Genomic DNA, 17,035 nt, shown 5'->3' on the forward strand with positions numbered 1-17,035 from the left:
ACTGTGTTGTAGGTACGGCCGCCATTGGTCGACTGCAACCACAATAGCCATGTATTCTTTCTTAGGGTGGAGAGTCCCTGGTAACGGGGACTTAAGCTCTTGCTCATGTACGCAATAGGATGACCATCTTGCTGAAGTACTACTCCAATCCCTCTATCGCACGCATCTGTTTCAATGGTAAATGGGCGGTTGGAATTTGGTAGGGAGAGAACCGGCGCAGAAGTGAGTTACTGCTTCAACAAAGTGAATGCTTGTGCAGTGTTGTTAGTCCAGACAAATGGAGTTCCCTTCTTCAACAGGTTGAACAGGGGACGGGCGATGACACCAAAACCACGGACAGATTTGCGGTAATAACCCGTGAGGCCCAGGAAACGACGCACCTCCTTGGCATCCTGGGGCATGGGCCATGCTTGAACTGCTTGTATCTTGGTCGGTTTGGTGGCTACCCCTTTGTCACTAATCATGGGCCCGAGGTATGAGAGTTGCCTCTGCCGAAACTCGCACTTTGCTAGGTTCACCTTCCATTGGTCCCGACGCATGATAACCCACAAGTATAGGGGATCACAACAGTTTTCTAGGGTAGAGTATTCAACCCAAATTTATTGATTCGACACAAGGGGAGCCAAAGAATATTCTCAAGTATTAGGAGCTGAGTTGTCAATTCAACCACACCTGGAAACTTAATATCTGCAGCAAAGTATTTAGTAGCAAAGTAATATGATAGTAGTGGTAACGGTAGAAAAAGGTAACAGTAGTAAAAGTAGTGTTTTTGGTATTTTGTAGTAATGATAGCAATAGCAACGGAAAAGTAAATAAGCGAAGAACAATATATGGAAAGCTCGTAGGCAATGGATCGGTGATGGAGAATTATGCCGGATGCGGTTCGTCATGTAACAATCATAACCTAGGGTGACACAGAACTAGCTCTAGTTCATCAATGTAATGTAGGCATGTATTCTGAATATAGTCATACGTGCTTATGGAATAGAACTTGTATGGCATCTTTTGTCCTACCGTCCCATGGCAGCGGGATCCTTACGGAAACTAAGGGATATTAAGGCCTCCTTTTAATAGAGTACCGAAACAAAGCATTAACACATAGGGAGTACATGAACTCCTCAAACTACGGTCATCACCGGTAAGTATCCCGATTATTGTCTCTTCGGGGTTAACGGATCATAACACATAATAGGTGACTATAGATTTGATAGGATCAAGAACTCTCATATATTGATGAAAACATAATAGGTTCAGATCTGAAATCATGGCACTCGGGCCCTAGTGACAAGCATTAAGCATAGCAAAGTCATAGCAACATCAATCTCAGAACATAGTGGATACTAGGGATCAAATCCTAACAAAACTAACTCGATTACATGATAGATCCCATCCAACCCCTGACCGTCCAGCACCTACGATGGAATTACTCACGCACGGCGGTGAGCATCATGAAATTGGTGATGGAGGATGGTTGATGATGACGATGGCCACAGATTCCCCTCTCCGGAGCCCCAAACGGACTCTAGATCAGCCCTCCCGAGAGGTTTTAGGGCTTGGCAGCGGCTCCGTATTGTAAAACGCGATGAATTCTTCTCTCTGATTTTTCTCTCCCCGAAACACAATATATAGAGTTGGAGTTGGAGTCGGAGGAGCTTCAGGGGGCCCACGAGGCAGGGGGTGTGCCCCCACCCTCGTGGATAGGTGGTAGGCCCCCTGGCCTTCATCTATTGCAGGTATTTTTTTTATTTTATAAAAAGTTGCTCCGTGAATTTCAGGTCATCCGAGAATGTTTGTTTCTGCACATAAATAACACCATGGTAATTTTGCTGAAAACAGCGTCAGTCCGGGTTAGTTCCATTCAAATCATGCAAGTTAGAGTCCAAAACAAAGGCAAAAGTGTTTGGAAAAGTAGATACGACGGAGACGTATCAACTCCCCCAAGCTTAAACCTTTACTTGTCCTCAAGCAATTCAGTTGATAAACTGAAAGAGATAAAGAAAAACTTTTACAAACTCTGTTTGCTCTTGCTGTTGTAAATATGTAAAGCGAGAATTCAAGTTTTCTGCAATGATTATAACTAACCACATTCGCAATAACGCTTATGTCTCAAGTTTACTCATATCAATAGCATAACCATCTAGCGAGCAATAATAATAAATCTCGGATGACAACACTTTCTCAAAACAATCATAATATGGTATAACAAGATGGTATCTCGCTAGCCCTTTCTGAGACCGCAATACATAAATGCAGAGCACCTTTAAAGACCAAGGACTGACTAGACATTGTAATTCATGGTAAAAGGGATCCAGTCAAGTCATACTCAATGTAAACTAACAGTAATGAATGAAAATGAAAGCGGTGCTCTCCAACTGGTGCTTTTTAATAAGAGAATGATGACTCGGCATAAAAGTAAATGGATAGGCCCTTCGCAGAGGGAAGCAGGGATTTGTAGAGGTGCCAGAGCTTGGTTTTGAAATAGAGATGAATAATATTTTGAGCAGTATAGTTTCATTGTCAACATAACAACCAAGAGATGGCGGTATCTTCCACGCTACACACATTATAGGCGGTTCCCAAACACAATGGTAAAGTTTATACTCCCCCTTCCACCAACAAGCATCAATCCATGGCTTGCTCGAAACAACGAGTGCCTCCAACTAACAAGATTCCCAGGGGGAGTTTTGTTTGCAATTACTTTGATTTAGTTTGCATAAAGTATGGGACCGGGCATCCCGGTGACCAGCCACTTTCTCGTGAGTGAGGAGCGGAGTCCACTCCTCTTGAGAATAACCCGCCTAACATGGAAGATACAGACAACCCTAGTTGATACATGAGTTATTCGAGCATACAAAACAGGATATTTATTTAAAGCTTTAGAGTTTGGCACATACAAATTTACTTGGATAGGCAGGTAGATACCGTATATAGGTAGGTATAGTGGACTCATGTGGAATATCTTTGGGGTTTAAGGGATTGGATGCACAAGCAGTATCCCCGCTTAGTACAGGTGAAGGCTAGCAAAAGACTGGGAAGCGACCAGCTAGAGAGCGACAACAGTCATGAACATGCATTAAAATTAATCAACACCGAATGCAAGCATGAGTAGGATATAATTCACCATGAACATAAATATCGTGAAGTCTATGTTGATTTTGTTTGAACTACATGCGTGAACATGCGCCAAGTCAAGTCCCTTAAATCATTCAGAGGAGGATACCACCCTATCATAGCACATCACAACAATTTTAATAGCATGCTGGCACGCAAGGTAAACCATTATAACTCATAGCTAATCAAGCATGGCACAAGAAACTATGATCTCTAGTTGTCATTGCAAACATGTTTATTCATAATAGGCTGAATCAGGAACGATGAACTAATCATATTTACAAAAACAAAAGAGGTGGAGTTCATAGCAGCTTTTCTCATCTCTGTCAGTCCATCATATATCGTCATAATTGCCTTTCACTTGCACGACCGAACGATGTGAATAATAATAATAGTGCACGTGCATTGGACTAAGCTGGAATCTGCAAGCATTCAATAAACAAGAGAAGACAAGGCAATATGGGCTCTTTTGTCAAATCAACAATTATGCATACAAGAGCCTCTTCAACAATTTAATTATGGTCTTCTCCTATCGACCCCCAAAGAAAAGAAAAGAAATAAAACTATTTACACGGGAGAGCTCCCAACAAGTAAAAGAAGAACAGGAAATCTTTTTGGGTTTTCTTTTTAATTACTACTACAAGCATGGAAAGTAAACTAATTAGAAGCTACAACTAATTGTTTTTTGTTTTTCTTAAGGTTTATTAAACACACAAGAAGAAAGCATAAAAAGGAAATAAACTAGCATGGATGATACAAATGAAAAAGTATGAACACCGACATCTAGCAATGGGTGTGTGAACATAAATGTAATGTCGGTGGGAAATACGTACTCCCCCAAGCTTAGGGTTTTAGCCTAAGTTGGTCTATGGCCACAGCTGGCCTGGCTGATATCCATAGTAAAAGTTGGGGTCGTGCTGAGATGCAGCGGCTATCGCCTCCTGAGCTGCAGCGTGGCGACAAGTGGCCTACGCTCTCCTCTCGTACTCATCTGCCTCCTCTCTGGTAATAACATATCTTCCTTTTGCCTGATGATCAAAGAAGGCAGAAGAAGGGAGAGTAATATGGACAGCACGGCGTCTGTCAAAGATTAGTTGATACTGGAGAGGTGATTCATTCATCTCGACAAACTGGTGGTGAACCATAGCATTAAAGTCTAGGTAAGCAGGGGGTAATTCAATATCATCTTCGTGTATGGCTACACCAAGAAAATTAGCTATGCGGGTTGCAAAAATTCCTCTAAAGAAATCTCCATTAAATCTATTAAGATACAACCGACGTGCAACAATGGCCCCCAAATTATAAGATTTATCTCTTAACACAGCACTCCTAAGAATACTGAGGTCAGGGACACACATGTGACATGCCTCATATTTACCATTAATGCATCTACCTATGGAGAGAGCAAGATAATGTATAGAAGGAAAGTGAATGCTCCCTATGGTAGCTTGTGTTATATCTCTAGATTCTCCCACAGTTATGCTAGAAAGAAAATCTCTAAATTCAGATTTGCGAGGATCCCAGTGGTAAAATCCTCTAAGTCCATCGTATAAGAATTTTCATAAAGATCAAACAAGAAAGTTGGAGAATTACGTGAAGATGAAAATTCAAACTTCATCACAAAGGAACTAGTGAGATTGTGATACTGGCTGCACTTCTCTTCCTCTAAGCTCACAAGATCAGCGTTACGCAAATATGCGTTGAATTCTTCCTTAATTCCTGCTCGATCCATAAAGTTTTCAGAAGGCCACTCACAAGGACGCACTGGAGCATCTCTTGGTGGCTCTTCATCAGCATCACGCATTGCAAGCATGGGTCCTTGCTTCCTTGAGGAACCACCTTGGAACATTTTCCTAAGCAGTTTTCTTTCTCTGAAAAATTCTAAAAAAATTTAGTAACTTCAAAATAAAAGTAAACCAAACTCAATAATATTGATAGCAACTACTCCTACGAGTGCCTAGGGCCTATATCATGCATCAAAACTACTTTTGACCATATAAATTTGACATGCAAGCTCAAGAACTGGGTTACGTAAGCAGCAAAAAATTGCAATGAATAAAGCACTGGAAGAAAAACTATTTGGACCAATGAAGGAGTCACATACCAAGGAACAATCTCCCCAAGGAGTTTTGTGAGAGGTGCTTTGAGCAAGGAGATCGAAAATGGCAGCAAACCGAGCTTGGCCTCGGGTTTGAGCTGGTTATTCGTGTTTGGGGGATGAAGAAGGAGTGTGTGGGTGAAAGGATAAGTGGAGGAGGGTCACCGTGGGCCCACGAGGCAGGGGGCGCGCCCTCCACCCTCGTGGGCAGGTGGACGACCCCCCTGGTGTGTTCTCAGTGCCAAATATTCTCAAATATTCCAGAAAAAAATCATATTTAAATTTCAGGGCATTTGGAGAACTTTTATTTTCGGGGTATTTTTATATTGCACGGATAATCAGATAACAGATAGAAAAATACTATTTTTATTTTGTTTAATATAAATAATAGAAAGTAAAAGGAGGGTACAGAAGGTTGTGCCTTCTAGTTTCATCCATCTCATGATCATCAAAAGGAATCCACTAACAAGTTTGATCAAGTCTTGTTAACGAACTCATTCCGAATAACATGGAACCGGAGAAATTTTGAATAACACTATGTTACCTCAACGGGGATATGAACATCCCCAATAACAAGAATATCATATTTCTTCTTGACAGTAGGAAGAAGAAATTCAAAATCTCCAAATATAATTGATGGAATTTTTCCAATAGAGTTGATATTATGAACTTGAGGTTGTTTCCTCGGAAAGTGTACCGTATGCTCATAACAATTAACATGAAAAGTGACATTGCCTTTAGTGCAATCAATAACTGCCCCTGTAGTATTCAAAAAGGGTCTTCCAAGAATAATAGACACACTATCGTCCTCGGGAATATCAAGAATAACAAAGTCCGTTAAAATAGTAACATTTGCAACTACAACAGGCATATCCTCACAAATACCGACAGGTATAGCAATATATTTATCAGCCATTTGCAAAGATATTTCAGTAGGTGTCAACTTATTCAAATCAAGTCTACGATATAAAGAGAGAGGCATAACACTAACACCGGCTCCAAGATCACATAAAGCAGTTTTAACATAGTTTCTTTAAATGGAGCATGGTATAGTGGGTATTCCTGGATCTCCAAGTTTCTTTGGTATTCCACCCTTAAAAGTATAATTAGCAAGCATGGTGAAAATTTCGGCTTCCGGTATCTTTCTTTTATTAGTAACAATTTCTTTCATGTACTTAGCATTAGGATTCATTTTAAGCATATCAGTCAATCACAGACGCAAAAAGATAGGTCTAATCATTTCAGCAAAGCGCTCAAAATCCCCATCATCCTTTTTCTTGGATGGTTTGGGAGGAAAAGGCATGGGTTTCTGAACCCATGGTTCCCCTTCTTTACCGTGTTTCCTAGCAACAAAGTCTTCCTTATCATAACGTTGATTCTTTGATTGTGGGTTATCAAGATCAACAACAGGTTCAATTTCTATATCATTATCATTACTAGGTTGAGCATCATCATCAGAAATAGAAATATCATTTGGATTCTCAGGTGTTTCAGTAATAGGTTCACTAGAAGCATGCAAAGTCCTATCATTTTTCTTTTTCTTCTTTTTAGAAGGACTAGGTGCATCCACATTATTTCTCTGAGAATCTTGCTCAATTCTCTTAGGATGGCCTTCAGGATACAAAGGTTCCTGAGTCATTCTACCACCTCTAGTCATAACTCTAACAGCATTATCATTATCTTTACCATTCAATTTATTGAGCAAATCATTTTGAGCTTTAAGTACTTGTTCTACTTGAGTGGTAACCGTAGAAGCATGTTTACTAATAAGTTTAAGTTCACCTTTGACATTAGCCATATAATCACCCAAGTGTTCAAGAATATTTGAATTGTATATCAATTGTCTACCAAAATAAGCATTAAAGTCTTCTTGCTTAGCCATAAATTTATCATACTCATCTAAGCATGGGCTAGCAAACATAGTAAATGGGATTTCAGCTATATCATATCTATAGAGAGAATTTACCTTCACTACCTGTGTCGGGTTATCAAGACCATGAGTTTCTTCAATAGGTAATGGATTAAGGTCATATGTTTCTTCAAGAGGCGGTAAATTAAGACCATGTATTTCTTCAATAGGAGGTAAATTCTTAACATCTTCAGCTTTAATACCTTTTTCTTTCATAGATTTCTTTGCCTCTTGCATATCTTCAGGACTAAGAAATAGAATACCCCTCTTCTTCGGAGTTGGTTTAGGAATAGGCTCAGGAATTGGCTCTGGAGGTGTCCAATTATTTTCATTTGTCAACATATTATTCAATAGAATTTCAGCTTCATCCGGTGTTCTTTCCCTGAAAACAGAACCATCACAACTATCCAGGTAATCTCTGGAGGCATCGGTTAGTCCATTATAAAAGATATCAAGTATTTCATTTTTCTTACGAGGATGATCAGGCAAAGCATTAAGTAATTGGAGAAGCCTCCCCCAAGCTTGTGGGAGACTCTCCTCTTCAATTTGCACAAAATTATATATATCCCTTAAACCATCTTGTTTCTTATGAGCAGGGAAATATTTAGCAGAGAAGTAATAAATCATATCCTGGGGACTACGCACACAACCAGGATCAAGAGAATTAAACCATATCTTAGCATCACCCCTTAATGAGAACGGAAATATTTTAGGGATATAAAAGTAGCGAGTTCTCTCATCACTAGTGACACAGGGTAGCTATATCATTTAATTTAGTAAGATGTGCCACAACAGTTTGAGATTCATAGCCATGAAAAGGATCAGATTCAACCAAAGTAATTATGTCAGGATCAACAGAGAATTCATAATCCTTATTAGTAATACAGATAGGTGAAGTAGCAAAAGCTGGGTCAGGTTTCATCCTAGCATTTAGAGATTGCTTATTCCATTTAGCTAATAACCTCTTAAGTTCGTATCTATCTTTGCAAGCTAAAATAGCTAAAGAAGCTTCTTTATCAAAAACATAACCCTCAGGAATAACAGGCAAGTCTTCATCATCAATTTCATTAGTATTATCAGATTCAATATTTTCAATCTCTCTAGCCCTAGCAAGTTGTTCATCAAGAAATTCACCAAGTGGCACAGTAGTATCAAGCATAGAAGTAGTTTCATCATAAGTATCATGTATAGCAGAAGTAGCATCATCAATAACATGCGACATATCAGAACGAATAGCAGAAGCAGGTTTAGGTGTTGCAAGCACTTAAAATAGAAGGCGAATCAAGTGCAAAGCTAGATGGTAGTTCCTTACCTCCCCTCGTAGTTGAGGGATAAATCTTGGTTCTTAGATCTTTCAAGTTCTTCATAATGATAAGCAGATATAAATCCCAAGTGCCTCAAATAATAGAGCTATGCTCCCCGACAACGGTGCCAGAAAATAGTCTTGATAACCCACAAGTATAGGGGATCACAACAGTTTTCGAGGGTAGAGTATTCAACCCAGATTTATTAATTCGATACAAGGGGATCCAAAGAATATTCTCAAGTATTAGCAGCTGAGTTGTCAATTCAACCACATCTGGAAACTTAATATCTGTAGCAAAGTATTTAGTAGCAAATTAATATGATAGTAGTGGTAACGGTAGCAAAAGGTAACAGTAGTAAAAGTAGTGTTTTTAGTATTTTGTAGTGATGATAGAAACTCCATTCTCATGGACTTCTGGATTCACTTGATTATGAATCACTTGGTACATGCAAACCATGCCTCATGGGCAAGATGACTAAAACTCCGTTCTCCAGAACAATGGAGCGAGCAACAGAGTTATTGGAAATCATACATACTGATGTATGTGGTCCAATGAACATTGAGGCTCGCGGCGGATATCGTTATTTTCTTACCTTCACAAATGATTTGAGCAGATATGGGTATATCTAGTTGATGAAACATAAGTCTGAAACATTTGAAAAGTTCAAAGAATTTCAGAGTGAAGTGGAAAATCATCGTAACAAGAAAACCAAGTTTCTATGATCTGATCTTGGAGGTGAATATTTGAGTTATGAGTTTGGTCTTCATTTGAAACAATGCAGAATAGTTTCGCAACTCACGCCACCTGGAACACCACAACGTAATGGTGTGTTCGAACATTGTAACCGCACTTTATTAGATATGGTGCGATCTATGATGTCTCTCACTGATTTACCGCTATCATTTTGGGGTTATGCTTTAGAGACGGCTGCATTCACATTAAATAGGGAACCATCAAAATCCATTGAGACAACACCTTATGAACTGTGGTTTGGGAAAAAACCCAAGTTTTCGTTTCTTAAAGCTTGGGGTTGCGATGCTTATGTGAAAAAGCTTCAACTTGATAAGCTCGAACCCAAATCAGAGAAATGTGTCTTAATAGGATAACCAAAGCAGAATATTGGGTACACCTTCTATCACAGATCCGAAGGCAAGATATTCGTTGCTAAGAATGGATCCTTTCTAGAGAAGGAGTTTCTCTCGAAAGAAGTGAGTGGGAGGAAAGTAGAACTTGACGAGGTAATTGTACCTACTCCCTTATTGGAAAGTAGTTCATCACTGAAATCAGTTCCAGTGATTCCTACACCAGTAAGTAAGGAAGCTAATGAAGATGATCATGAAACTTCTGATCAAGTTACTACTGAACCTCATAGGTCAACCAGAGTAAGATCCGCACCAGAGTGGTATGGTAATCCTGTTCTGGAGGTCATGTTACTTAAGCATCACGAACCTACGAACTATGAGGAAGCGATGGTGAGCCCAGATTCTGGAAAATGGCTTGAGGCCATGAAATCTGAGATGGGATCCATGTACGAGAACAAAGTGTGGACTTTGGTTGACTTTCCTGATGATCGGTAGGCCATAGAGAATAAATGGATCTCCAAGAAGAAGACTGACGCTGACGGTAATGTTGCTGTCTACAAAGCTCGACTTGTTGCAAAAGGTTTTCGACAAGTTCAAGGAGTTGACTACGATGAGACCTTCTCACCCGTAGCGATACTTAAGTCCGTCCGAATCATGTTAGCAATTGCCGCATTTTATGATTATGAAATTTGGCAAATGGATATCAAAACTGCATTCCTTAATGGATATCTTAAAGAAGAGTTGTATATGATGCAACCAGAAGGTTTTGTCGATCCAAAAGGTGCTAACAAAGTGTGCAAGCTCCAGCGATCCATTTATGGACTGGTGCAAGCCTCTCGGAGTTGGAATACACACTTTGATAGTGTGATCAAACCATATGGTTTTGTACAGACTTTTGGAGAAGCCTTTATTTACAAGAAAGTAAGTGGGAGCTCTATAGCATTTCTGATATTATATGTGGATGACATATTGCTGATCGGAAATGATACTGAATTTCTGAATAACATAAAAGGATACTTGAATAAGAATTTTTCAATGAAATACCTTGGTGAAGCTGCTTATGTATTGGGCATTAAGATATATAGAGATAGATCAAGACGCTTAATTGGACTTTCACGAAGCACATACCTTGATAAAGTTTTGAAGAAGTGAAAAATGTATCAAGCAAAGAAAGGGTTCTTGCCTGTGTTACAAGGTGAGAAGTTGAGTCAGACTCAATGCCTGACCACTGCAGAAGATAGAGAAAATGAAATTCCCTATGTTTCAGCCATAGGTTCTATCATGTATGTAATGTTGTGTACCAGACCTGATGTGTGCCTTGCTATTAGTTTAGCAGGGAGGTACCAAAGTAATGCAGGAGTGGATCACTTGACAGCGGTCAAGAACATCCTGAAATACCAGAAAAGGACTAAATATATGTTTCTCGTTTATGGAGGTGACAAAGAGCTCATCGTAAACGGTTACGTCCATGCAAGCCTTGACACTGATCTAGATGACTCTAAGTCACAAACAGGATATGTATTTTTATTAAATGGTGGAGCTGTCAGTTAGTGCAGTTCCAAGTAGAGCGTCGTGGTGGGATCTACGTGTGAAGCAGAGTACATAGCTGCTTCGGAAGCAGCAAATGAATAAGTCTGGATGAAGGAGTTCATATCCGATCTAGGTATCATACCTAGTGCATCTGGTCCAATGAAAATCTTTTGTGACAATACTGGTGCAATTGCCTTGGCAAAGGAATCTAGATTTCACAAGAGAACCAAGCACATCAAGAGACGCTTCAATTCCATCTGCGATCAAGTCAAGGAGGGAGACAGAGATTTGCAAGATACATATGAATCTGAATGTTGTAGACCCATTGACTAAGTCTATCTCACGAGCAAAACATGATTAGTACCAAGACTCCATGGGTGTTAGAATCATTACAGTGTAATCTAGATTATTGACCCTTGTGCAAGTGGGAGACTGAAGGAAATATGCCCTAGAGGCAATAGTAAAGTTGTTATTTATATTTCCTTCATGATAAATGTTTATTATTCATGCTAGAATTGTATTAACCGGAAACTTAGTACATGTGTGAATACATAGACAAACAGAGTGTCACTAGTATGCCTCTACTTGACTAGCTCGTTGAATCAATGATGGTTATGTTTCCTGACCATAGACATGAGTTTTCATTTGATTAATGGGATCACATCATTAGAGAATAATGTGATTGACTTGACCCATCCGTTAGCTTAGCACGACGATCGTTTAGTTTGTTGCTATCGCTTTCTCCATAACTTACACATGTTCCTATGACTATGAGATCATGCAACTCCCGAATACCGGAGGAACACTTAGTGTGCTATCAAACATCACAACGTAACTGGGTGACTATAAATAGGCTCTACAGGTGTCTCCAATGGTGTTTTTTGAGTTGGCATAGATCAAGATTAGGATTTGTCACTCCGAATATCAGAGAGGTATCTCTGGGCCCTCTCGGTAATGCACATCACTATAAGCCTTGCAAGCAATGTAACTAATGAGTTAGTTATGGGATGATGCATTACGAAACGAGTAAAGAGACTTGCTGGTAACAAGATTGAACTAGGTATTGAGATACCGACGATCGAATCTCGGGCAAGTAACATACCGATGACAAAAGGAACAACGTATGTTGTTGTGCGGTTTGACCGATAAAGATCTTCGTAGAATATGTAGGAACCAATATGAGCATCCAAGTTCCGCTATTGGTTATTGACCGGAGACGAGTCTCGGTCAAGTCTACATAGATCTCAAACCTGTAAGGTCCGCACGCTTAACGTTCGGTGACGATCGGTATTATGAGTTTATGTGTTTTGATGTACCCAAGGTAGTTCAGAGTCCCGGATATGAGCACAGACATGATGAGGAGTCTCGAAATGGTCGAGACATAAAGATCGATATATTGGAAGCCTATGTTTGGACAACGGATTGGTTTCAGATGAGTTCAGGCATTTTCTGGAGTACCTGGAGGCTACCGGAAACCCCGGGGAGTCTATGGGCCTTATTGTGACTTATTGGAATAGAGGAGTGGAAGGGAAAAGGTTGGAGGCACGCCCGCTGGCCTAATCCGAATTGGGTGGGGGCCGCTCCCCCTTCCTTCCCTCTCTCCCCCATTCCTTCTCTCCTACTCCTACTACTTGGAAGGGGGGAATCCTACTCCCAGTGGGAGTAGGACTCCCCTAGGGCGCGCCATAGAGGGTCGGCCCTCCCCCCCCTCCACTCCTTTATATACGGGGGAGGGGCACCCCATAGACACACAAGTTGATCATTGTCTTAACCGTGTTCGGTGCCCCCCTCCAACATAATCCACCTCGGTCATATCGTAGCAGTGCTTAGGTGAAGCCCTGTTCTAGTAGCTTCATCATCACCGTCATCATGCCGTCATGCTAACGAAACTCCCCCTCGACACTCAGCTGGATCTAGAATTCGTGGGACGTCACCGAGATGGACATGTGTAGATCGCGGAGGTGTCGTACCTTATGTGCTAGGATCGGTCGGATTGTGAAGACATCCGACTACATCAACCGCATTGTCATAATGCTTCCGCTTGTGGTCTACGAGGGTACGTAGACAACACTCTTCCCCTCTCGTTGCTATGCATTACCTAGATAGATCTTGCGTGTGCGTAGAATTTTTTTGAAATTACTGCGTTCCCCTAACAAATCCTGGGCACTCAATATGTCCTTGTTTGTAGCACAAGTCATGGCGAAATTCACGGAAAATTTTGGCATGACCTTTACTAAAAAGTGGACAAATCGAGCACCTAAAATTTGCCGGAATGGAAATGAATCAACATTCCGGCAAAACATAGGCCACTTGGCTTCATTCCGTGGAAATAGTGTTCAAATATCCATCTTTGACACCGCAACACATGTCCAAATATACACGAGCAACCACATGTCCAAAGATACATGTACAAATTTCACAAGCTAATTCAAAACGTAGGTGTACAAGAAAATTCATTTAACTACTACTAGAACAAAATTCAGTTAACTTTAGTGCTCTATAATGATGAAAGGAAAAAAAATTCAGTTAACTACTAATTTCATTCATTTAGGTTATTCATTTAACTTCACCTAATTAACCTACTATACCACTACTACTAGCAACACTACTAACCTAATTAACCTAGCAAAACCCTATTACCCTAAATAAAAAACATCTAATTAACATCTACTAGTACCACTACTGCCCTAACCTAATTAACATCTACTAGTATCAATATATACTACAAGCAGCACTGCTACAACATTTTGTTCATTTTTTCTTTTTAAAAAACATCTATGAAAACAAAACCCTAATTAAACCCTCACTACTAGGGAAAACCCTATTAGTATCACTACTAATAAGGCGCTACAGCTAACTGTTAGTAGTAGCACGGCTGTACCCGCACTACTACTATTGACTATATCAGCAACACTTTTCCAGAACATTCTACTATTAGTTAGCTGTAGCGCTTTCCTAGCCCCGCGCTATTGCTATGTGTTTCATGATTTCCCCCCAGCTTCCTACCCAGTTTCAGTTTCAATAAACTGCAATTTCCAGATACTAGGTACTACTAGATATCAATTTCTTAAAGCATTATAGGTATTAGGCAGTACTACCTCCGTTCCAAATTACTTGTTGTGGTTTTAGTTCAAATTTGAACTAAAACCGTGAGGAGTAATTTGGAACGGAGGGAGTACTAGATAACAATCTCATATATAGTCAACATGCATCCTCAAGCAGTACAAGGTGATATCGACGACGATCATCATATGTAGTTCTAGATGATATCGACGACGATCATCATATGCAGTTCTACATGATATAGATGACGATCATCATATGTAGTTCAACATGATATAGCCACACACACATATGTAGTTCTAGATGATATCGACGACGATCATCATCCTCAAGCCTGGCCGGTGGGTGTTCCTGATAGTAATTAGGATGGCCTGTCCAACATGAAGATTCTTGCCAAAGAGGAATCTCTTCCACCCAACCGAGTTTAAGTGGGTGCGACCGTCTGTGTCCATGCGGTAAGTATAGGTGGTGACGGAGCCCCTTGCGGTAAGGCATAGTCCAGCTGAGCCTTCTTCATCAGGCTCGATACCACAACTCACAGATAGGTTCTTTGGCAATTTCTGAATAAGAAAAACATATCAATTAATAAATAGCCTCGCACATACTCTTGCAAATATATTTCTATTAAGTATAGATTTCTACACTATCAAAAGACATAGTACTACACATTTGTACTAATTAAGTATTAATTCTACTAATAAGTATATATGGATTATCTACACTATTAATAGTTCCTTGGATTCTACACTAATAAGCATGTGATCAAATTACTACAGTCAGTATAACATACCATTTCATGCCGATCAACCATGGTACTTGTCAGGTGGGTCACGAAAGGCACCCCGACAAAGTCATCACGTGGCGGAATTATGTCCCATAGGTTGCACACCTCCTCCTCGCTCAGCTTCATTCTTTGAGCTATGATGGATTCATGAAGTGGGTTCTCATCATCTTCATTGAGTGGGTCCTCATTATCTTCATCATCTTCGTGATCTTCATCATCTTCGTCATCTTCATCATCTTCCAACAGGTTGATATAAATGACAGCCAGCTTGGGTCTTTCTGCTCTGAAGGAGAAGCTGATCAACTCACCACTAGTAAGACGCATGCGGGCTAGGAAACAGACGCATCCTTCTCCTCCAATCTGTGACATATTGCGTCCTTTCTCTACCTCCATAGTGTACGGCCCCCCAGGAGCCTCAAATGTCACAGTGTCTCCTGTCAGCTTGTTGAATTTCAACCTCACATTGCATGGGACGATCTGTGTAGAAAAAGAAAAATGACACAATGTAGTAATGCCAACACTAAAAATAAAATAGTTGTTACATTTCATCTAATTTCTTACTGCCGCATGACGAAAACTTGGCTGGAAGTAGATGCCGAACAGCTTGCCAGTTAAAAGGCTGCTGGCGCACCTTGACTTGCACAGTCGACATGGTGGTGGTGGTGGCACCATTTTCCTAAAGCAATATGAGCAAAGGATTAATGATCCACTTCATAGGAAAGAAAAACAGTAGCATGTGATATTTTTGGTTCTTCCGCGAGAAGCAATTTGAAGGACAATTATAATCCTAAGATCTAGTAGCATATTAGATGACAAGGTACCACCTACCAAAGCATGTCGGTGGCACCTATTGCCGAAAAAACTTTTCACAAATATCTACCAAATAAGGGAACCGCCTACCAAGACATTTCATCTAATTTGGCACCTATTGCCTAAGATAATTGAGTATAGTAGTAGCGCTTGTTTCACCTAGAGCGCTACTACTACTAGGCTATTAGTAGCGCGGTTTCTTGAAGCTCGCTACTGATAATTAGCAATAGCGTTTGTTTTTAAACAACGATGCCGCTAAGATTCTGTGTATAAGATTTTCCCTAGTAGTGCCTACTGCCCTAACTAACTTTTGCTGTAAACCAAAGTTTTTGCTCTAAACTAATTTTTGCTCTAACATCTACTACTTAACATCTTTTGCTCTAAACTAAATTTTTTGCTATAAACTAACTTTTTCTCTACTAATTTTTACTCTAAAATGCAGAGAGAGAGGTGTGGTGGGGGAGGGGGAGGGGGCTTACAGAGAGGGGAGATACGGTGGCGAGGAGGTGCTCGGCGACGGAGGCAGGGGCGGGGAGGGCGGGGAGGGCGGGCTCGGGATCGGGCAGCGGCGGTCCTGAGCGGGCTCGGGCGACGGTGAGGTCGATGGCCACCGCGGTGAGGTCGAGAGCGGCGATGGTGAGGTCGAGGGCGTCCTCAGGCGGCGGCGGCGGTGAGGCTGAGGGCGGCCTCGGGCGGCGTTGAGGATGAGGGCGGCCTCGGGGGGAGACGGTGAGGTTGCGGGCGTCCACGCCGGAAGGAGACGGCAGCGAAGTGGGGCGATGTCGAATTGGGAATACGGCGGAGAAGTGGGGTGAGGGATTTGGGGGAGAAGTGGTGGCTGGGGGAGGGAAACCGCTGGTTAAGTGAAACACAACGGTAGCGCGTTTCTGAAAACGTGCTATAGCTAAGTTAGCTACAACGCGTTTTCAGAAACGCGCTACTGCTATGCCTTTCTCCTTTTTTCCCTTTTCATTTATTTTTCTTTACATTTTATTTTTTCCTTTCTCCTTTTTCTATTTATTTAATTTTCATTTACTTTTATACTTGTTTTTCATTTTATTTTCTTTTCGTTAGCAGTAGCGCCTTACACCTAAACGCGCTGCTACAACAATATTAGCGGTAGCGCTGTTTCTAAAAGACCGCTACTACTATGTGTAGCCTATGGGCTTAGTGGTGACAAATTTTGTAATAGCGCTTTTACCATGGGACGCGCTACTGCTATATATGTATCTGCAGCGCGGTTATTCTGCACAAGCTACTACTATGTAGCAGTAGCACACTTTTTTTAACAAGTGCTACTGCTAAAGTTCGGTGTATAAGGTTTTCCCTAGTAGTGCCTAC

The sequence above is a fragment of the Triticum aestivum genome, chromosome 7A, assembly GCF_018294505.1.
Source record: "Triticum aestivum cultivar Chinese Spring chromosome 7A, IWGSC CS RefSeq v2.1, whole genome shotgun sequence".
NCBI lineage: Eukaryota > Viridiplantae > Streptophyta > Magnoliopsida > Poales > Poaceae > Triticum > Triticum aestivum.